Source organism: Mauremys mutica, chromosome 1 (genome assembly GCF_020497125.1).
Source record: "Mauremys mutica isolate MM-2020 ecotype Southern chromosome 1, ASM2049712v1, whole genome shotgun sequence".
Taxonomy (NCBI): domain Eukaryota; kingdom Metazoa; phylum Chordata; order Testudines; family Geoemydidae; genus Mauremys; species Mauremys mutica.
Window position 1 is genome coordinate 348,764,839 of NC_059072.1, and position 10,759 is coordinate 348,775,597.

The following is a 10,759-nucleotide window of genomic DNA, read 5'->3' on the forward strand; positions in this document are numbered from 1 at the left end:
GAGCGCGAGGGAGCCGGGTCCCCTCGGGGGAGGGAGGGGCTTGGTCCCCTGCCTATGGCCAGGGGAGGGAGGGAGCGGTCCCCTCACTCGGATCTAACCCCGCACCCAGGCTCCACCACAGGGAGAGAAGCCTACTCCCCGCTCCACACGTTATCCATGTGCCTCAGCCTGATTCTGCTCCCCGCCTTACTGGGGCATCTTGACACCCATTGGCAGTACATTACCCTCATGGTGGGATCAATTATTGGGATGAAGCCTACTTTATTCTTAAGGGCAGGGCCGGCTCCAGGCCCTAGCACGCCAAGCGCATGCTTGGGGCGGCATGCTGCGGGGGGCGCTTTGGTGGACCTCCCACAGGCGTGCCTGCGGAGGGTCCGCTGGTCCCGCATATCCGGTGGACCTCCCGCAGGCGTGTCGCCGTGCTTGGAGTGGCGAAATTGCTAGAGCCGCCCCTGCTTAAGGGGAAAAGCACTACAGAGAAAAAACATATTAAAAACCCTAAAAGAACCAACGTGCATGCTAATAAGTTTACCAGAGATCACCTGAACCTTAACGTGGATTCTGGTATTGGTAGCCCCTCAAACCGCCACCCAGATCAGATTCCTTGTGGTTATAGGGTCATCACAGCTTCAGCTGAGAACAAGCACACTCAGTCCACACTTTAACTTTCAGGGGCCTTTGATGTAGAGCTTCCAGAAGCAGGTAATTAGTACACAATGATCTCTCTCCACATGATGTATCTTCAAAAGTTTGGCTTTGGTAGGAAAAATGTGCATTTCTCTCACCTCAAAGTACTTTTTAGGAAATCCACTTCACACATATTGTTCCAAAAAGCCCTTTGACTTTCCTAATACCTTCCAAAGGTTGCATTAATCTTGTCACCCTGCTAAGGAAACCCCATACAACCTCGAAATAGTATATAAGCATTTGCATTTTTAATACAGTGAACTCCAAATGTCCTGTTTCTGGTACAGTATGTACATTCTAGTTCACCAAAGAGTGTCAAACGAAAGCTGGGGTCACACTGCTCATTAATACTATTCATGGGTGGCGACTTCTGTGGCCTGTGGTGCCTGGACAGCAGGAATATTCCTGGTGCCCAGGCACCACGGGCTCAGCTCCAGCACTGTCTGAGGCTGGGTCTCTCCCTCGGCCCCGCTGTCCGCCCCGGGTGCCTCTGCCCTGCATCTCCCCCGGGCAATTTAAAACAGCCCAGGCCCCCCACTTCCACCAGCAGCACAGCGGAGCTGAGCAGCTTCCTGCCTGCTCACTCCACATGGCTGCCGACCCCTTCCTGCGGCCCCAGGGGGGTTTGTGTCCCACCCCAAGCACACCTGCGTCCAATGGGAAGCTGTGGGGGCAGTGCCTGGGCATAACAGCATATGGAGACTCCTGTCCTGCCCTGCCTAGGAGCTCCAGGTAAGCGCTGCACCCTCCCAGAGCCTGCACCTGTCCTTTGGCCCCGAAACTCAGTCCCAGAGCCTGTACCCTCACCCCAGCCCAGAGCCTGCACCCAAACTCAGTCCCAGAGCCTGCACCCCTCATCCCCTCCTGTACCCCCAGCCCCTGTCCCAGCCTGCATCCAGCACTCAAACTCTGTCCCAGACCCTGAACCCCCACCCTCTTCCCACACACCCCCTCCTGGCCACAAACTCCCTCCCAGAGCCTGTACCCCTCACCCCTTCCTATACCCCCACCTCTTTCCCCAGCCCAGAGTCTACACCGTAACTCCCTCCCAGACCCTGCACCCCTCACCCCCTCCTGCACCCCCACACCCTGCCACAGCCTGGAGCCTGCACCCAGCACCCAAACTCCCTCCCAGAGCCTGCACCCCAGACCTCCTCCCCCACCCAAACTCCCTCCCAAAGCCTTAGGCAGGTGGGGGCTGGAGTTGGGGGGCGTGGAGTTTGGGGGGCAGGTTCTGGGCATCACCAAAAGTTCTACAAACCTGCATCCCCTGATGCTATTGTGAAATTTATGTAGAGATACTATGTAAGGAGTTATGTGTGCACACTGAAAATATGTTCTTAGCTTCTGTATCACAGCAGACGTGGAGAAGAAGGTTTTCTGTCAGACAAGAAATGTTTATTCACCTTTCTCTCTGTCAGATGTAAGTTAAGCATTGTAAGCTAACACAATGGATGCCTATTTACATATGAAGTTATCAAAGAGATGTGAAATCCACAGGGAAGCAGAACATAGGAAAAGAAACCATGAGGGACAATCAGTGAACTTTGAAGATATAAATAGAAGGCAAACAACACACACCCTTATCCTGCCCATAGGAGTTAAACAGGCAGTGCCTTTACACTCATCAAAATGGGAACTCAATCAGCCTTGGTTGAAACACTGCGGAGGACCTTGGAGGTGAGATAAACGTCTTTAGATAGGAAGTTAACCAGTTAAGTTTAGTCTCTAGAAAGCATGTTATGCTTTTATTTTATATGTAGCCTTTTGTTTCTAATTTCCTTACTTGCTATCACTTGAAAATGAACTTAAGAACCTAAGAATGACCATACTGGGTCAGACCAAAGGTCCATCTAGCCCAGTATCCTGTCTTCCAACAGTGGCCAATGCCAGGTGCCCCAGAGAGAATGAACAGAACAGGTAAGCATCAAGTGATCCATCCCCATTCCCAGCTTCTGGCAAACAAAGGCTAGGGAACTTATTATTGTTTTCACTATAAATATATCTCAGTGCTGTGATATTAAGTAAGGTGCGGATCCTCAGTTGAATTATATAAACTAGTGTGTGTACTGTTCCTCTGGAAAAGCAGGCCTGGTATTTCTGTGAGTGTTCAGTTATAAGGGGCTTAACAGTACAGGGGGAATGCTTCAAAGGGATTGGGGTGCACCCATTGTTAACCTATAAGGCAAAGTAAAGGCTGGTATAGTGCAGAGGAGAGTGCTTGGTGGCTAATAGGCTGGTGATGTCAGGGAGCTGATATCCAGTTAAGCACAAGTAAGACTCCCTCATGCTGTAGGTGGGGGGCGGGGATGTAACAAAATGACTTTCAGTCCTGGGTACCTCTGAGACCGTCACAGGGCCCTGTCTTGATATATAAAGAAGGCCCTGTATTGTCTCAGGCCAGTCCTGAAGATAGGCATTGTCCCTCCTTTGGGATAACTTCATGTTTGGTCAGTTGAGAAGAAGGATTATGAATTCTAAATTACTCAGCATAAATATAACCAGTTACTTTTACACAGGAAGATGGTTTCTTGCCTCCACTCTTACTTACAGAATTAGTTCTCACTTGATTGGAGGCAGTTCCTCCACTCCCCAAGAGTATTTTTCAGCTGCAGAGGGAAGAAGTGAAGTTCTACCTGTTCCAGGCTGTGAGTGTAGGTGGGTTTATGTTGTACACACTGGACCTAGAATTTTTATTTCTGGAATGTGTGGAGAGGAAACATATCTGATGGTGTCATTTTTTTTTATTCTTCGGGAAGAATTTTATTATCTCACTGCTAGATCACTCTGTAGTATTGACACCTCCTCATCAATTATTGGGAGTGGACTACATCCACCCTGACTAAGTTGGCCTTCAACGTTGGTTCTCCATTTGTAAGGTAACTTCCTTCTCTTCATGTGCCAATATATATTTATGCCGGTATCTGTAATTTTCACTCCATGCATCTGAAGAAGTGTTTTTTTTTACCCACGAAAGCTTATGCCCAAATAAATCTGTTAGTCTTTAAGATGCCACCGGACTCCTCATTGTTTTTGTGGATACAGACTAACACGGCTACCCCTCTGACCCTCTGTAGTTGTGATCATAAGGTAGAAAGCACATTGTTCCAGCTTTTGAGTAGTCAGTAAAGATATTGGTTCCAGAGTCTTGTCTATGCTTTGAAACTAAACTACTGCTGTCAGTGGTTATCAGTGATTGTTGCAGCTGAGCTAGTACTAAACAGAGTGTAGCTGCAAGGGCAGAAAAGGATAGAGTTCAGCATACCTGGGCATATATACACATAATTTTCCAGAAGATGGCAGCAAAGATTACTTTATGTTTTCAAATCTTTCAAGAATTACTTTCTGACTTGCAATTTGTTGAACAAGGTTCCTATAGACAAGAGGTTCTAAAACTGTGGTCTGTGAGCTCCATTCAGGTGGTCCGCGGATAGTTCCCTCTAAGGTGCGTGCCTGGGCAGCCGCACACGAGAGAATGAAGGGCCACTCACCTAATTAGTGGAGCTGCGCAGGCATGGCTCCACTGATTAGCTGCCTGGACCCTGGAGAAGATGCACATGTAAGGTGAGGTGGTGGCTTTGGGGGGAACAGGGGGTGGGTGAGAAGAGGGGGTGAGGGGAATTTAGGATGTGCAGGGCTGTGGTGGTCAGAGAAAGAGGCGACTTTTCCCTGCTCCAGGGCTGTGGCTGCCGGGGAGAGACGGCCCTCCTTCCCAGCCTCCACTTTGTGGCTGCTGTGGCGGGGGAGAGACACTCCCCCTCCTTCCCAGACCCAGCTTGGGGGCTGCCACTGCAGGGGAGAGAGGGCACGGCATAGCCATCACTTTAGAAAGGTAAGACTACTGATATTAAAATATGAGTTGTGTGCTTTTATTTGTAGAACAAAAAAGTTAATTAATTAAGGGGTTTTTTTTTTTTTATATAGCGCTTTTATCCGAAGTGTTTTACAATAGTTAACTAATGGTACAAACAACATTTGGAAAGATCATTAAGTGGTCTGCCGAGACCCTCAGCAATTTTCAAGTGGCCCGTGGGAAAAAAAAAGTTTGAGAACCACTGATATAGACAGTAAATTTCTTGCAGAGGCAATGCCTACTCTGATGAATATGTTGCCTTTCACCAACAAAAACAAAACCTTACTTTCAGCTTAAGGTCAGTGTAATGTTCAGAACAAAGTTGCAAAATCATTTCAGAGTAAACAGAACAAAATCATTTCTCTCACATAGCTGTGCCTTACCACCTGTTCTTTTGTTGATCCGTGCCAGTGCTGAATCAGGGATCAACAATTAGGAGCAAGCATGAACATAAGGGTTCCTAGGAGTTTAAAATGTGCTGCTACTTTATTCTGATTCCCTTGTTTGTTTAATATAAAGAGAAAAATAAAATGCAGCACTTCATATGATCTAAACACACATGTAGTTACAAGTTAACAATTGCCTCATATAGGATCAAAATTTTAGCCTGTCACAATTGTACAAACCTGTTTTTGCATATATAGCTCATTATACATTCAAATATGCACTATACATCATCCCCCTCCTTAGAAAATATGCCTTCCATTTGTCTTTACTTCAGGAATTATTATTATTGTCTAGTGATTAGGTCCCATTATGCTAGGCCCTGTACATACTACACATAGTAAGAGTTAGTGCCTGCCCTGATGATCTTACAGTCTACATCAGGGTGGCCAAACTTTTTGGCCCGAGGGCCACATCTGGGTGGGGAAATTGCATGCGGGGCCACGAATGTAGGGCTGGGGCAGGGAGTTGGAGTGTGGGAGGGAGTGTGGGGTATGGGAGGGGGTGAGGTGTACGAGGGGCTCAGGGCAAGGGGTTGGGATGCAGGAAGGGTGAGGGGTGCGGCAGGAGTCTCAGAGCAGGGGATTGGGGTGCAGGAAGGGTTTGGGGTGCGGGCTCTGGCCCGGCGCCACTTACCTTGAGCGGTTCCAGGGTGGCAGCGACGTGCAGTGAGGCTAAGGCAGACTCCCCACCTGCCCTGGCCCGACACCACTCCTGGAAGCAGCCGGCACCACATCCCTGCGGCCCCTGAGGGATGGGAGGGCAGAGGGCTCTGTGCACTGCCCTCGCCTGCGGGTACCACCCTCGACGCTCAGAAAGGGCTTCTGTGGATTGTGGAAAGGGATCTGGGGACTGTAGTGGATCACAAGATAATGAGTCAGCAGTGTAATACTGTTGCAAAAAATTAAACATTGTTCTGGGATGTATGAGCAGGAGTGTTGTAAGCAAGACAGGAGAAGTAATTCTTCCATTCTATGGGCATGTCTACATTATGAAATTATGTCAACCTAAATTATGTCAGCATACAGCCACTGCAGTAATTGAACTGTTTTTGCATGTCCACACTCCGATCCCTGTGTCAGTGTTGTATGTCCTCACCAAGAGTATTTGTACCAACTGTACTGTCACTGGGGGGCATTCTGGGATGGCTTCTGAAAGTGGTTTAGATTGGACATTAAGAAAAACTTCCTAACTGTCAGGGGTAGTTAAGCACTGGAACAAATTGCCTAGGGAGGTTATAAAATCTCCATCATTGGAAGTTTTTAAAAACAAGTTAGACAAACACCTGTCAGAAATGGTCTAATTATTATGTAGTCCTTCCTTGAGTGCAGGGGACTGGACTAGATGACATACTGAGGTCCCTTCTAAGATGCTAAGACAGACAAATGGGAGGTGGGGGGGACCAAGGGCCAGCCTTGCTATTTGTGGTGTCTTAAGTTGTCATGAAGCACAATTTGTGAATTAATCACTGAGTTGCCTCCCATTTCTATGGTCCTGCTATGGGTGAGATTAGCCAGTGAGTTTCTTCACATTCTTGTCAAGTTGCCAGAGAAGGGGAAGATTGGACTGGCTCATATATATAAAACATGAAATGATATGTGGTTTGCTGACATATGGATCGTCATTCATTTCTTGATTTGCAGCTTGCTTGACATGTCAGCGTGGAATTTTCCATTACATGCTCATATGACTACACAAAGAAAGGATCAGGAGTCATAGTTCTCTAAAAGGTCAGCTCAAGGTCACCTGCTTGCAATTTTAATTGTAATATATAAATTCTTGACATAAGCTGGGTATACATAATTGCTTTTTATGACCACAAGATATAGCAGCATTATACAAACCAATCATTTGTTGGGTAATCCTACAGCAACTTTAATTTACGTTGTTATCTCTGTTGGAAAAGATTACATATTTTCTAGAGAGAAGCTCAAACCACAAAGTTTGTGTGATTTGTGTTTAAAAACAATTTTAATGGGTGCCTAGTGTCTGTGAGTAGTTTTTTTTTTTGGACTTGTTTTTATAAATCCAGTTACATAAAGTATTGAGGTGTTCATGTAACAATCTGTGGCCACATACATGCAGATACCATGGTCCTCAGTGGGGCTCAGACTTTGGATTGTCAGCACCAAAAACACAGGCCTTTACTACTTGAACTCGTCTAGTTGTGAGAAATTAGCAGGCTCTTTTAGTCTCTGAGCCCAACCACTAGACTGAGATATGCTTGATCACATACACTCAACTGGCGTAATAATTTAGATCCAGTGTTTTGTTTCTGAGCTCATTGTGTTAATATCTTTACATGGACAAATATGTGGAATACTAGAATAAGTGGCTACCTTAAATAACATTTTTGGAAGAACAAAGATGAAAAACCAAAACCCTGACATAGTTTTTTGTAGTGATGTGATGGGACATTCCCCCCACCCCACTAGCCCTGAAGGGGTTAATATAGGCAAGAGAGGCCTCTAGCCACAGGCCTGGAGGAGAGCTAGAGTGCAATGAGGATTACCTGGGGATGAAGCTCACCTAAGCAGAAACAGGTGTGGCTTCTATAAAGCCAGGGAGCTGACAACAGAGAGGACGGCTGAGGAAACCTGTAGTCACACTCCCTGATACGGAGGAGGGGAGGGCATGGGAGAGTAGGAGCCTGTAATAGGCAGTGTAGGAAGTGGTCCAGGGAAGTAGTAAGATCTGGGAGAATAGACTTGAGCTGCTGGGTCAAGGGTCCCTGGATTGGAACCCGGTGTTGAGGATGGGTATGGGTTCCCTTACAAGCCATTGTGTGAGTAGCACACAAGGGGCAGCCTATTTGGAGACTGCTGGGTTCAAAAAAGAATTAGACCTGTCCTCCATGAGCTTATCTATCAATTACTATTAGCGAAAGGTGGTCTGGGATGCAAGCCTATGCTTCAGGTGTCCCTAAACCTCCAGCTGCCAGAAGCTGGGACTGGAAGAGAGGATGGATCACGTGAAATTGCCCTGTTCTGTTCATTCCCTCTGAAGCATCTGGTACTAGCCACTATCAGTAGACAGGATACTGGGCTAGATGGACCCTTGGTTTGACCCAGTATGGCCGTTCTTATGTTCGCCAGGCAGAAGAGTAGATAGCCTTTGAGAAGGGAGAGCTCTGCATCCATTTATTGTAGAGATTAACTGTACATGAAGGTGGGTTTATTTATGGCAAACAACTTTTCATTTGTTTTTCTGGTTGTAACCAATGCATTCTAACCCTCTTCAAGAATAAAACCTAGAGGACAGAGACTTGCTGACCAGTGATTTTTCATTCTGGCTCTCGGTGAACCGCTGCACCAGCTTGCAGTAACATTTCTCTGTTTCATTTTCTTTCAGATTGTATTGCTTACTTTATTAAGCATATTTGTCATTAAAAGTATAGCAAAGCATAAAACCAAGAAAAAGGTTATTTCTTGGGCAAAGAATTGTAGCATATGGAAGTGGAGCTCCCTGAAACCTCTTATTTCACATATTTCACCCAACCATCTCCTTCCCAGTGCTACAGGACTGGATAGAAGTTATATATAGTAATACATATACAAAAATTTATCTGCATGAACACTATAGGCTTTTAAATAATAGAGGATCCTTGGTAGAATCCTGTGAAAATGGGATTTTAAAATAAGATTTTTAATATGTCAAAAATACAATTGATTATTTTAAAATGAATGATTTGAAGGTTATTTGAAGAAGGCAGGTGTTATTTAATTTTGCCATTCATCACGAATCTTGTGATATTTGATGTTTTTCTTAAAGCTCTCCTGGTTGTGGCAAAAACCTTGAAAACATGGTCCAAGTGCATCCGCAAGGCTCAAAAGGCAAATAAAAAGAACCCAACATTTATTTTAAATCTCATGGTTTCTAAGCCAATCTCATAATGTTGGAGGGACTGACTCATGATATTTGCAAGTTTGTGATTGGCAATATTGGATTAGACATCTACTTGATAGCGCCAATAAGGATTTCAGGACCTTTTGCGAGAGGATTGAATTTGATTTTTCTGGGCAGTGATGAATTTAAATCTTCTCTTGTTGCATGCTGCAAGCTTAAATGGCACATAATCTCTGTTATAGCTAGGGAATCCATCACCTTCTATTAAACTGCACTCTACTTTCAAGAAGCTACTGAAAGTTCTTCAAGAAGGACAAGGTACTATTTTGCAATCAGCATTGCATCTTAAGTAAAATGGAATTAAGCCTCTGCCCTCAGAATTGTAAATTATTATATCCATCTGTGCCTTTATATTTCACTCATCACCATAGCCTGTATGCACCAAGTTCTCAAAGTCACATCTCATTCTTAAAACTGTAACTAAAAAGTAAAGGAAAAGAGTTTTTCCTCCCTCCAATAACAAAGCCACATTTCCGTAGGTACATTACTGTATATTCAAATATAGGGTATGCAAACTATCATTAACTGCATATCAAGACAGAGAACTTGTTCTATGTACACTTCAGCAAAGTAATGCCACCATAAAGAATGTGTATACTAGACAAGTTAATACGTAGATCTCAGAATCAGTATCACACTAGCATGATTTTCCAAAACCAACTCTCTCTTTATCCATTGAAGGAAGAGGGCTAATTAAATTTATTTTAATAAGTTCACTAAAAAAATCAAAGATTCTTTTATTTCCAATCTGCAAAATGTCATTACATTGCTTACTTGTTACTACACAAATGAGTCAAATAAAAGAAGTAATATTATTAGCCAGTGATGGTGCCCGGCCATCTGGGTATACAGTATAAATGCACAAGTTATGACTCAATAATCATAATTCAGATGACTCCACTTAATTGGCATAATGATGTATGGCATGTCCATTTAATTGTTATAATTACCAGGGAACTGATTCTGTGCAATGCATTTTAATTATTCTAAGCAACTGTTACAACTCTATTTAAATGGCATATCTGGTTAGGGATTGGTCTAACTTGAAACTATTTACCTGAAAGCCTTACCCCTTAACCTATTTCCAAGTTTGGATAAAGTGATACCTCTAAGTGAAAAACCTCTGCGTTTGGTTTTACAAAACCACCTTTGGCTATGCCTTTCTTTAGGTTTGGTGTTAGCTACTGTAGGCTTATTCATGGTATTGAAGAGAGAATTACTAGCATAAATAGCTCAGTGTGCAGTCCTTGGTCTTTTGTTCATTTTTTTATGTTATTTCCCATCAATACAATGGCTGTCCAGGAGTCAAACTATTTATATTAAAATGCAGTCTTAGTCTGAATGTGACTCTGTAAAAATGACATAAAGGGACTCCATGTTTATTGTCTCTCACCATATCAGTTGTGCTCAGTTTAAAAGTAGAAAAATATTTTTCAGAGTTCCAAACCTGCAAGCTCACCTTGGGATTTAAGAGTCTGGTTGGGTCTCTTCTGTCTCCTGGATCAGCATTGGAAATAAAGGTTCTGTCTTCAGGTATGCCTGTGCATCCCCATTGTCTTCTTATTATGCTGTCACTAACACCTATGCAATCCTGTTGTATTCAGTAGGTTTACACATGTTCAGTTTTTATATATGTATACACACATACATGCAGTTTCCATATATATATATATATATATATATACACAAACACACTCGCACGCTCTCTCTCTATACCTTCTTCAGGCACGTTTGTAGTAATTTCACAACACAGTGTGCCCCTTCTTTCTGTTTTCTACTCCCAAGCAACCTGCTCCTCCCACAGAGACCCAATCAACTTAAAATTGCACTTTGGTCTGAAAAGGGTTTATTATAGTTATTACTAATACC

At 44.2% G+C, this 10,759-nt stretch overlaps 1 long non-coding RNA gene across 1 annotated transcript in view; it reads left to right on the top strand.

Annotated features, from left to right (window-relative positions):
* Positions 1 to 10,423, top strand: part of LOC123372767 — a 30,592-nt gene extending 20,169 nt beyond the window's left edge. Inside the window, exons 5-6 of the long non-coding RNA XR_006580439.1 lie at positions 2,188 to 2,367; positions 10,328 to 10,423. This is a non-coding gene — a long non-coding RNA (uncharacterized LOC123372767). The remainder of the gene's footprint in view (positions 1 to 2,187; positions 2,368 to 10,327) is intronic.
* Positions 10,424 to 10,759: the final 336 nt, after the last annotated feature.